The sequence below is a fragment of the Rhinoderma darwinii genome (genome assembly GCF_050947455.1).
Source record: "Rhinoderma darwinii isolate aRhiDar2 chromosome 2 unlocalized genomic scaffold, aRhiDar2.hap1 SUPER_2_unloc_34, whole genome shotgun sequence".
Lineage (NCBI taxonomy): Eukaryota > Metazoa > Chordata > Amphibia > Anura > Rhinodermatidae > Rhinoderma > Rhinoderma darwinii.
In genome coordinates, this window is record NW_027461701.1 from 581,790 (window position 1) to 591,540 (window position 9,751).

General features: G+C 41.9%; 1 long non-coding RNA gene across 1 annotated transcript; it reads left to right on the forward strand.

The window, feature by feature from the left end:
- The first annotated feature begins 2,385 nt into the window (after window positions 1–2,385).
- Window positions 2,386–3,564, forward strand: LOC142677627 (uncharacterized). The gene is made up of 3 exons (XR_012852602.1): window positions 2,386–2,471; window positions 3,085–3,166; window positions 3,256–3,564. It is a non-coding gene; the product is annotated as an uncharacterized LOC142677627 (long non-coding RNA).
- Window positions 3,565–9,751: the final 6,187 nt, after the last annotated feature.

The window sequence follows — 9,751 nt, forward strand, 5'->3', positions numbered from 1 at the left end:
CTAAAGGAGCCTTGGGTGTTGCCTTCACCGTCTTTGGAACATCTTTCCTTTTTATTAATTCACATCTGAGATGTAAATATTTACAATATTAATATATGACCATGTACAGTTTTACTTTGTATAAAATTGCTGCTATTTGATAATTAACTGAAATATATGGGATGATATGAAGAGATCTGTACTAATAATGTTTTGGTAAAAATAAAAGGTTTGATCCTGTTTGATCAAACTTTTTCTAATCTATCAATCTCATTCTATGTTGTGAGTGGCCAGTAATACAGATACACGCAGGTACAATTAGTGCAGGAGGGGGTGGCGGCGGCTGGATTCAGTTGCACCGCCTCCCCCTCAGAGAGGCAGCAGGGCGGACGGTGCGGCTGTATAATCCCTCACACCCACCCCTCCTCTCCATTAGCGGCAGTGGCACGCTGCAATGTGTTTTTTTGAAAATAATATGCGATTCGTGCCGCCCATATGATCATCTGCCACTGCTAATATGTATTTTTTTGTTGGCAGTTGGGGCAGTCAAGAAGAGGATCCAGGACTATAAAACCATCACTGAGGGTCTCCGTCTGCCTCAAATTATTCCGGAAAGAATCAACTCCAATGCCTGTGAGTATTACTTATGTGGTTGAACCTATGGATCCTTTTATCTCTCTATTTGTCTCAGTTGAGTCTAATACAGTCATGTGCTATAATTTTTTAATTTTTTTTTATTCTACAGTGGACGTCACCAGCCGCTTTGATCGGGTGTTTTGGTTTGGAGACCTCAATTTTCAACTTAAAGAGGACAGAAAAAATGTGGAATCTCTTCTGCAGAAGATCGAAGGAAAAGATATGTCCAGTCTCCTCAAACACGACCATCTGAATGAAGCCAAGAACAATGGTATATTTACTAGTAGACAGATCTCTATCACTCCTCAACCTTCATTAAAGGGGTTCTCCACCTTCTGACAACTGATGACCTATCCACCGGATAGGTCATCAGTATATCATCGGTGCGGGTCCGACACCTGGACGCTGCACTGTTAAGCTGTTCCAGTGGCCTGCGGGCACCGGATGTTATGGCACACAATGCTATGTACGGAGGCGGAAGCAGTTGGCTCCTTACATAGCATAGCTGCCATGATGCATAACTGCAGGTCTGCCTCCTATTCACTTGAATAGGAGCAGAGTTGCAGTACTGCAGCTCGGCTGCAATTCCGTGGCCGGCGCCAACTGCATCTGGCATGTACGTCCGGTGCTCAAAGGCACCGGACCAGCTGATTAGTGCAGGGTCCGGGTGTTGGACCACCACAGATCATTTACTGATGACCTATCTGGTGAGTATGTCATCAGTTGTCAGAAATTGGAAAACCCCTTTAATACCACAACCACTTCCACAGATTAATACAAATCACTGACATGATGGTTGATATGTTCCCCAAATTCTTATATAGTGCTAAAATTATCAATTGCTCCTTTTTTTTTTTAATACTGAAAACTTTTTTTTCTTTCAACTTTAGGGTCCATATTTCTAGGGTTCAAGGAGCACACCATTGATTTCCTTCCTACATATAAGTTTGACATTGGCACAGACACCTATGATACATCAGCAAAGCAGAGAATTCCATCATATACGGTAAGATATCTTATTTCCAGGTCTACAGAGCTTGAGAGACAATAGAATCCATGGGCCAGAGCACCCATTATATAATGAATCCCCTCCCCCAATGTAATGAATTGTTATTATTATAGCTGGAAGAGTAATTTCTTATGAACAAAGCTTTCAGTTAATTTTACTTTTTAGTAGTGAGTTTGTCATCACAGTTTCCCAGTGTAATATGTCGTTGCCCAGCATGGGTCAAGGATACTTATTTAATGAAATCTGTGTGACCAAGTCAAACCTAAAATGCAATAAAGTCTCAATATTCTGCAATATAAATAAAGTAGGCCCAACATTTAGGTCTGTGTTGTTTTGCAGTTTAATAATCTGTTATAATATGATTTCACTAATGATATTTGTTATTTTCATGACCTCTACAGGACAGGGTGTTGTTTAAAAGCCAATGTGAGGGAGATGTGCGAGTCCTGAGATACGACTCTTGCCCTGTTTTGAAGACCTCAGACCACCGACCTGTTTTTGGCATCTTTGAAGTAAAGATCAGGCCTGGTTCAGATGAGTAAGTCATGTTTTCCTCCATATTGTTCGTATGATACTTTCAGTAGCCGTCATTGCTACATGGTCCTTATAGCCAGAGCTCACACTTTGGGGCAGGTGGCTGTACACCTTGGTGACAGTACTGGAGGATTATAGGATGTGAAACTAAGCAAAGTGTGGTTACCTGCTAACATTATCATATGTCTTACATAAATATATTTCTCATTCCAGCATCCCCTTGGCTGGTGGACGCTTTGATCGTAAAATCTATGTAACGGGCATTAGGAGGAAAGGACAAAAAATGTAGCTGCATCTGTTCATGTCCTTACAGGTAAGAGCTTTGTAGTTGTCTATTATGTTTGCGGTGAAAATGTTCTTCCATCTCTTAGGTTTTCCTCTGTATCTGTAATTTATTTTATCAACTAATTTAACTAAAGTGTAAATAAGTATTTTCAATCTTAAAATTCCAACTCCTTGTATTCAGACACGTTTTCATTTCTGAATGAAGGTTGTGGGCTTTGGGGAACAACTTCCCCAACTGTAAGCATGTATGTAGTATAGTACAATGAGTTTCCTAAAGGAACCTGTCATCTGAATGGATGGAACAACTGGATTTTATGATGCATTAGCTTCTAAGCAAAAATGATGGATACAAGGAACATTGCTATTGATGGAAGACATTACTTGGCATCTTGCAGGACTCCTAAGGAACAGTTACAATCTCCGGGGCATAAAACATCGGAACATTAGAAAGTTCCCGTAACATGCTGAAGAACGCAGCTCTAGGTCAGACCCACTGCTTGCATCAACCATCTTCAAGGCTTGTAGTGTGACCCCCAGGATCAATTAAGAAATGTATTTACCTCAAATCACCTTAAAAAGTCTTCTAGATCTGCTAAGAAACACACATTATAGAACATTAATAGCAAATATTTGTCTTGCAGCATAAACATCAATTCCGCAGTACATCTGGCGAGAATAGCGCTCCCTGTCACCGGAGGAGCCACCATCAATGCTGATAGAAAGGTAAGTTCCTCTGGATGTGTCCCCTCTCTATATTTATCAAGCAGCCTGAATGATCAATATTTAATAGGGTTGTGTGCTTCTCCCCCCAGAACAAGTCAGCAGATATCAACAGAACATCAACACCAATAACAACCAAGGGCAGAATCCGCCATCTTACAAGAATTCCAATGGCGAGACTTAACATTTCTACAACATCTGTCACAGAAGAGACATCAATGTGGTCACCAGGGCATCAATATCACGCAGAAGACCAGGTTCAGAACAGGACAATATGTCATCTCTTCTTGCGTCTGTGGAATCCAGATTTTCCACCCCTTACTGATACTACGGTATATACTGTGACATATTCCACAGTTTTTGCTGAATCTTGTATTACCATCATCTTTACCATTATATATTTTGATCCACAAAAACCTTAAATAAATCTTTAACATCAATCCATAAGTGTGACTGGTAATTGTTATGTGCGTGGCTGCAACTTACTACAGTGTATACATTTCACCTAACCGACCCTTCACAGCGCTATTTGTGTGACATCGCGTTTAATCCAGTGGTAGGTGACAGGACATTGTATCATATGTACACAATACAGAGTGTATGGAACGTGCCGCCATATGTACTGGATTATATACTGTAGTACAAAGAGTGACAGGAGATGTAAAACATTGATATATTTGATAGTTGCTTAACCCCTTAAGGACGCAGCCTAGTTTGGGCCTTAGGGCTCAGAGCCCATTTTTCAAATCTTATTGGTGTGCAAGAGCACTAATGATCCCAATTTCCCAGCTGCTATTGAGTTGTTGAATTTATTAAAACATAACTTTTATTATTTTAAATTAGAAATGAAGCGCAGCAGAGAGAAGAAAGACGTACAACATTGAGGTGAGTTAAAATGGTTCCAAGTCGGTTAGCGTAACGTTTGAGATCCAATGTGTATTAGGGTCTCATAAGAATAAAGTGGCAGGCGCAGTCAGCAGCTGCAGACTGCTAGAGAGCCTCTTTGTCACACAGGGTAAGATGCAGTAGCTTGTGCCGACTAGGATTATTAAAAGAGCGCTAGCCCCCCCGACATGTTTCGCTGCTTCAGCAGCGTCCTCAGGGGATAAATTCGGGGCTAATGGTCTGAAGCAGCGAAACATGTCGGGGGGGCTAGCGCTCTTTTAATAATCCTAGTTGGCACAAGCTACTGCATCTTACCCTGTGTGACAAAGAGGCTCTCTAGCAGTCTGCAGCTGCTGACTGCGCCTGCCACTTTATTCTTATGAGACCCATTTAATACACATTGGATATCAAACGTTACGCTAACTGACTTGGAACCATTTTAACTCACCTCAATGTTGTACGTCTTTCTTCTCTCTGCTGCGCTTCATTTCTAAATTAAAATAATAAAAGTTATTAAATTCAACAACTCAATAGCAGCTGGGAAATTGGGATCATTAGTGGTCTTGCACACCAATTTGCTTTTGTATATAATCCATCCCTGCCAGCTACTAGGGTCTGCGCTATTTCTTTTGACATTTTTCAAATCTGACATATTTAACTTTATGTGGTAATAACGTCGGAATGCTTAAACCTATCCAAGCGATTCTGAGATTGTTTTGTTGTGAGACATTGGGCTTTATGTTAGCTGTAAAATTTTGTTGATATGTTCAGTGTTTATTAGTGAAAAATTGCAAAATTTAGAGAAAATTTAGAAAAAATAGAATTTTTCTAAAGTAAAAAAATGCATCTGCTTGTAAAACAGATGGTTATACCACCCAAAATAGTTACTAGTTCACATTTCCCATAATTCTACTTTAGATTGGCATAATTTTTTGAACATTCATTGATTTTTCTTGGACGTTACAAGGCTTAGAACATAAACAGCAATTTCTCATATTTTTAAGAAAATTTCAAAAGCCTTTTTTTTAAGGTACCTGTTCAGTTCTGAAGTGGCTTTGAGGCACCTATGTATTAGAAACACCCACAAAACTCCCCGTTTTAAAAACTAGACCCCTCAAAGTATTCAAAACAGCATTTAGAAAGTTTTTTTAACCCTTTAGGCATTTCACAGGAATTAAAGCAAAGTGGAGGTGAAATTTGCGCATTTCATTTTTCTTGCTGAATTTAATTTTATTCTATTTTTTTCTGTAACACAGAAGGTTTTACCAGAGAAACACTACTAAATATGTATTTTACGGATTCTGCCGTTTTTAGAAATGTCCCACATGTGGCTCTAGTGTGCTCTTGGACTAAAACACAAGCCCCAGAAGCAAAGAAGCACCTAGTGCATTTTGGGGCCTCATTTTTATTAGAATATATTTTAGGCAGCATGCCAGGTTTGAAGAGGTGTTGAGGTACCAAAAAAGTAGGAATCCCTCAAAAGTGACCCTATTTTGGAAACTGCACCCCTCAAGGAATTCATTTATGGTTGTTGTTACCATTTTGACTCCACAGTTTTTTCACAGAGCGTCTTTGAATTGGGCTGTGAAATTAAAAAGATGAAATTTTTTCCAATAAGATGTCATTTTTGATCAAAATGTCTTATTTTCGCATGGAACAAAATGCCCCATTTTGTTGCCCAATTTGTCCTGAGTGCCGTAATATCCCATTTGTGTTTATAAACTGCCGCTTGGGCCCATGGGAGGTCTCAAAAGCAAAGAAGCGCTATGTGTTCTTTGGAGTCCAGATTTTGCTGGATTGGTTTTCGGGTGCCATGTCGACTTTGCAGAGCCCCAGAGGTATCAAAGCAATGGAAACCCACCAGAAGAGACCCCATTTTGGAAACTAAACCCCTCAAGTAATTCATTTATGGGTGTTGTGACCATTTAGACCCCACAGTTTATTCTCAGAATTTATTTGAAATGGGCTGTGAATTAAAAAAAATGTGTGATAAACTGGGCCCATGGGAGGGCTAAGAAGGAAAGGACCACCATTTGGCCTACTGGGGATTTTCTGGTACTAAGTCATGTATGCAGAAGCCCCTGAGGTACCAGTACAGTTGAAACCCTCGAGAAGTGACCCCGTTTTAAAAACTACACCCCTAACGCATTCATCTAGAGGTGTAGTGAGCATTTTGACCACACAGGTATTGTGTAAAAGATAATGCGCAGCAGATAGTGCAGAGTGAGATTTGCAATTTTCTATACATATATGCCATATCAGTGTCCGATATATTGTGCCCAGCATGCGCCACCGGAGACATACATCCCATAAACTGTAATGTGGGTTCTCACGGGTACAGCAATACCCTACATGTGGATGTTAACAGCTGCCTGGGCACACAGCATGGCCCAGAGTGTAAAGATGAGCGGGATAAGCTGTGCGGAGTGCATCATGGTAAGTAAAACTGGGGTAGATTGAAAATCAAGGGATGTATGATAAATTTTAATACACTTTCATACAGAGCCCTGGTTTTTCGGGACACGTGTCATATTGATATATTGTGTCTTACCTTATCCCCCTCTTATAGCAGACGTTGCACTTCTTTTGACATTTTCCCTTCTTGCCAGTTTGGGGAACTCCTCCTGGAAAGTATTGCCCTGGTACGATGTGTGTTGCCTTGCTTCCAGAAGTACTTGGTGCCCCCCCTTCATGGTCCCTAAAGATTAGGTTCTTGATAACCACCTCTTGAAATTCCAGGAAAGTTCCCGCCTGGCCTTTACATCGATGTAGTACGTACGCATTGTACAATGCAATCTGAATGATGTGCACGGCCAGCTTCTTATACCACACCGCACGGCGCTGTAGGGCTTCAGGACTTGATCTGACAAATTCACCCCTCCTATGTACCTATTGTAGTCCAGGATGCAGTCTGGTTTGGGGTTCTCTGTACTGGTACCTCGTACAGGTACATGGGCACTGGTGTGGCCATGTATTGTTGTCAATACAACGACATCCCTCTTGTCCTTGTACTTAACACACAATATGTTGCTGCTAGAATGTGCCCTACATCCACCCCTTCTTGTTTGCCCAGGCAGTGTCTTAGGGAGTTGTAATGTCAGGATAGGGAGACAGACAGGTGAGCCATAATATACCCACCACTCAGACCCTGCCTACTTTCACAGCCCGTCCTAGGCAACGGCGTACAAATGGGCGACGGTCCATATGCTCAATATGTGCACGACAGACAAACAAGACAAGGGTACACAAAAGCAAAGGGAAATGGGGAAGTTGCCCACGGCAAAACCGTGAGCAACAGAGTAGTGTATGAGCCGAGTCAAACCAGGAGTGTACATGGTAACAAATGCAGAGCAGGAGAATAGTCAGTCAAGCCAGGGTCAATGTGAAGCAGAGGTCAATGGTAACAGCAGGAACAGCAGAGCCAGGAAACAAGAGAATCACAGGCAAAGGACAAGCATCAAATGAAGTTATAAGTAGACCAAGGGCGGGAGCTAGAACCGTCTGGCCAGGCTGCGATAGGCTCTCCCACTCCTCAGCCTACCAGCCAGAGTGGTAGCAGATCGAGTCACTCTAGCAGACCTAGACACAGATGCAGGCTTATTAACCATGGGCGTCGACACAGAAGCTGTGTCAGGCAAATCCTTCACAGGAGGCCTCTCCGATTTCTTCTAGCAGTGCCGCATGCCGCAGTACTTCTGGAAGCGAGGCACTTGAAGAGTAGGATGCTGGTATAAAAATTATCCAGTTAGAGGTGGTAAACCTGGTCCAGCAGTGGGTGCACCAAATCCCACCCAATTTTTTGTGTTAACTCCCAGTAAGGGGGGGCATTCTAAGGGCTGAATACTGCTGTCCTTGTAAGTATACCCTGATGCACTCTCGCACAACTTATACATCTTCACGCAATACCTTGCCCTCTTACACGGCAGGTACTGGTGGAATTGAAGCCTCCCTTTAAAATGGACCAGGGACTCATCAATAGAAATACAATTCTCGGGGGTGTATGCTTTGGAAAACCGGGCACTAAAATGGTCTAATAGGGGTCCCCGTTTATACAAACGGTCAAATCTGGGGTCATCTCGGGGTGGGCGCTGCTAATTATCAGTATAATGTAAGAAGCGAAGTATTGCCTCATAACGCATCCTGGACACGGCCATACGGTACATCTGGGTGTGGTATAAGAAAAAGTCTCTTGTTTTTTTTTTTAGTTACCAGTTTAGTTCTGAAGTGGCTTTGGGGGGGCCTATATATTAGAAACCCCTATAAAACACCCCATTTTAGAAACTAGGCCCCTCAAAATATTCAAAACAGCATTCAGAAAGTTATTAACCCCTTCGCGCTCAGGTCAGTAATAGTACGTCCTGCTAAGTAGAACGTTCGCGCTCAGGTCAGTACTATTACTGACCTGAGTAAACACGGCGCCATTTAATCCCGGCGCGTGCTTGAGCTGTGATAACTGCTGTTTCTGACAGCACGCTATCACAGCTCAATACTCCGGGACCAATTGAAGTGGTCCCGCCCCGGCGATCGCTGCTATTGGTTAGTTAGTGACTACTAACCAATAGCGGCGATCGCATACATCATTTCCTGCCCCAGACTCCACATCCTGCCGCACCCGCCCTGAACTTCTCTGTTGGCATAGGAGATTTGTTCAGAGCGGTTGTGTAGGAGAATTGTGCTAAAAAAAAAACGAAAAAAGTTTCAAAAACTTACTTTTTTGTACTTCCCACTTGCTCCATCCACTTCCCACACCTGTCCTCCTCCTCGTGTTCCCCTTGTCACCCCCGTTTTTTGGTCAGTGATCTATAACTGACCATTGCTTAGTCTTCAGGGCCACATTTTTTGGTCCCTGTGGATTATTTTTTTTTTTTTTCTTCTTTATAAAATACAAAAATAAAAAAAAAATATATAAAAATTTATTAAAATTTAAAAAAAAATTTTAGAAAGTTATCATCTAGCTAGTTTAGTATTAGGGTTAGTTAGTGTCAGGGAACAGTCAAAAAGCGTAGTGAGGTTTAGTGTCAGGGAATTTAGCGTCAGGAATCCGTCACCGTAGTTAGTTTTAGCGTTAGGGATCTATCACTGTAGTTAGCTTTAGTGTCAGGGAAGCTCAGAATACTCTAGTTTAGGTTTAGTGTCAGGAACCCGTCACCGTAGTTAGGCTTAGTGTCAGGGAATTTCGGAATTATCTAGTTAGCTTTAGTGTCAGGGAATCGTCGCCGTAGATAGGTTTAGCGTTAGGGAAGTTAAAAAAAATCTAGTTAGCTTTAGTGTTAGGAACCCTCGCCCTAGTTAGCTTTAGTGTTAGGGAAGGCCACTTGTTCTCAAAAAAAAACAAAAAATACAAAAAAAAAAGTAGCATCTTATTGCTTTGAGTTAGGGTTTTTTTTTTTTTTTCCTGTATACGTTATACACGTGTCTCATCACACAAATTACACGTGTCGCACAAATAATAAAAAAAGATGTCCCAAAGGTCATTTTCTGCTGAAGAGGCCTATGCATTCCTTGCCTCCGACACAGACTCGTCGGATGGTGAGACTCTTTTTTATTTGTCAACCTCCTCATCTAGTGATGAAGAGGAGGGACCACCTAGGAGACGTCCCAGGACATCCACCACACTTGAAACCCCCGAGAGAAGTGACCCCGTCGCAGTTGAAGCCCCAGAGCGAAGTGACCCCATATGGATCCCCACACCAGAAAATTATG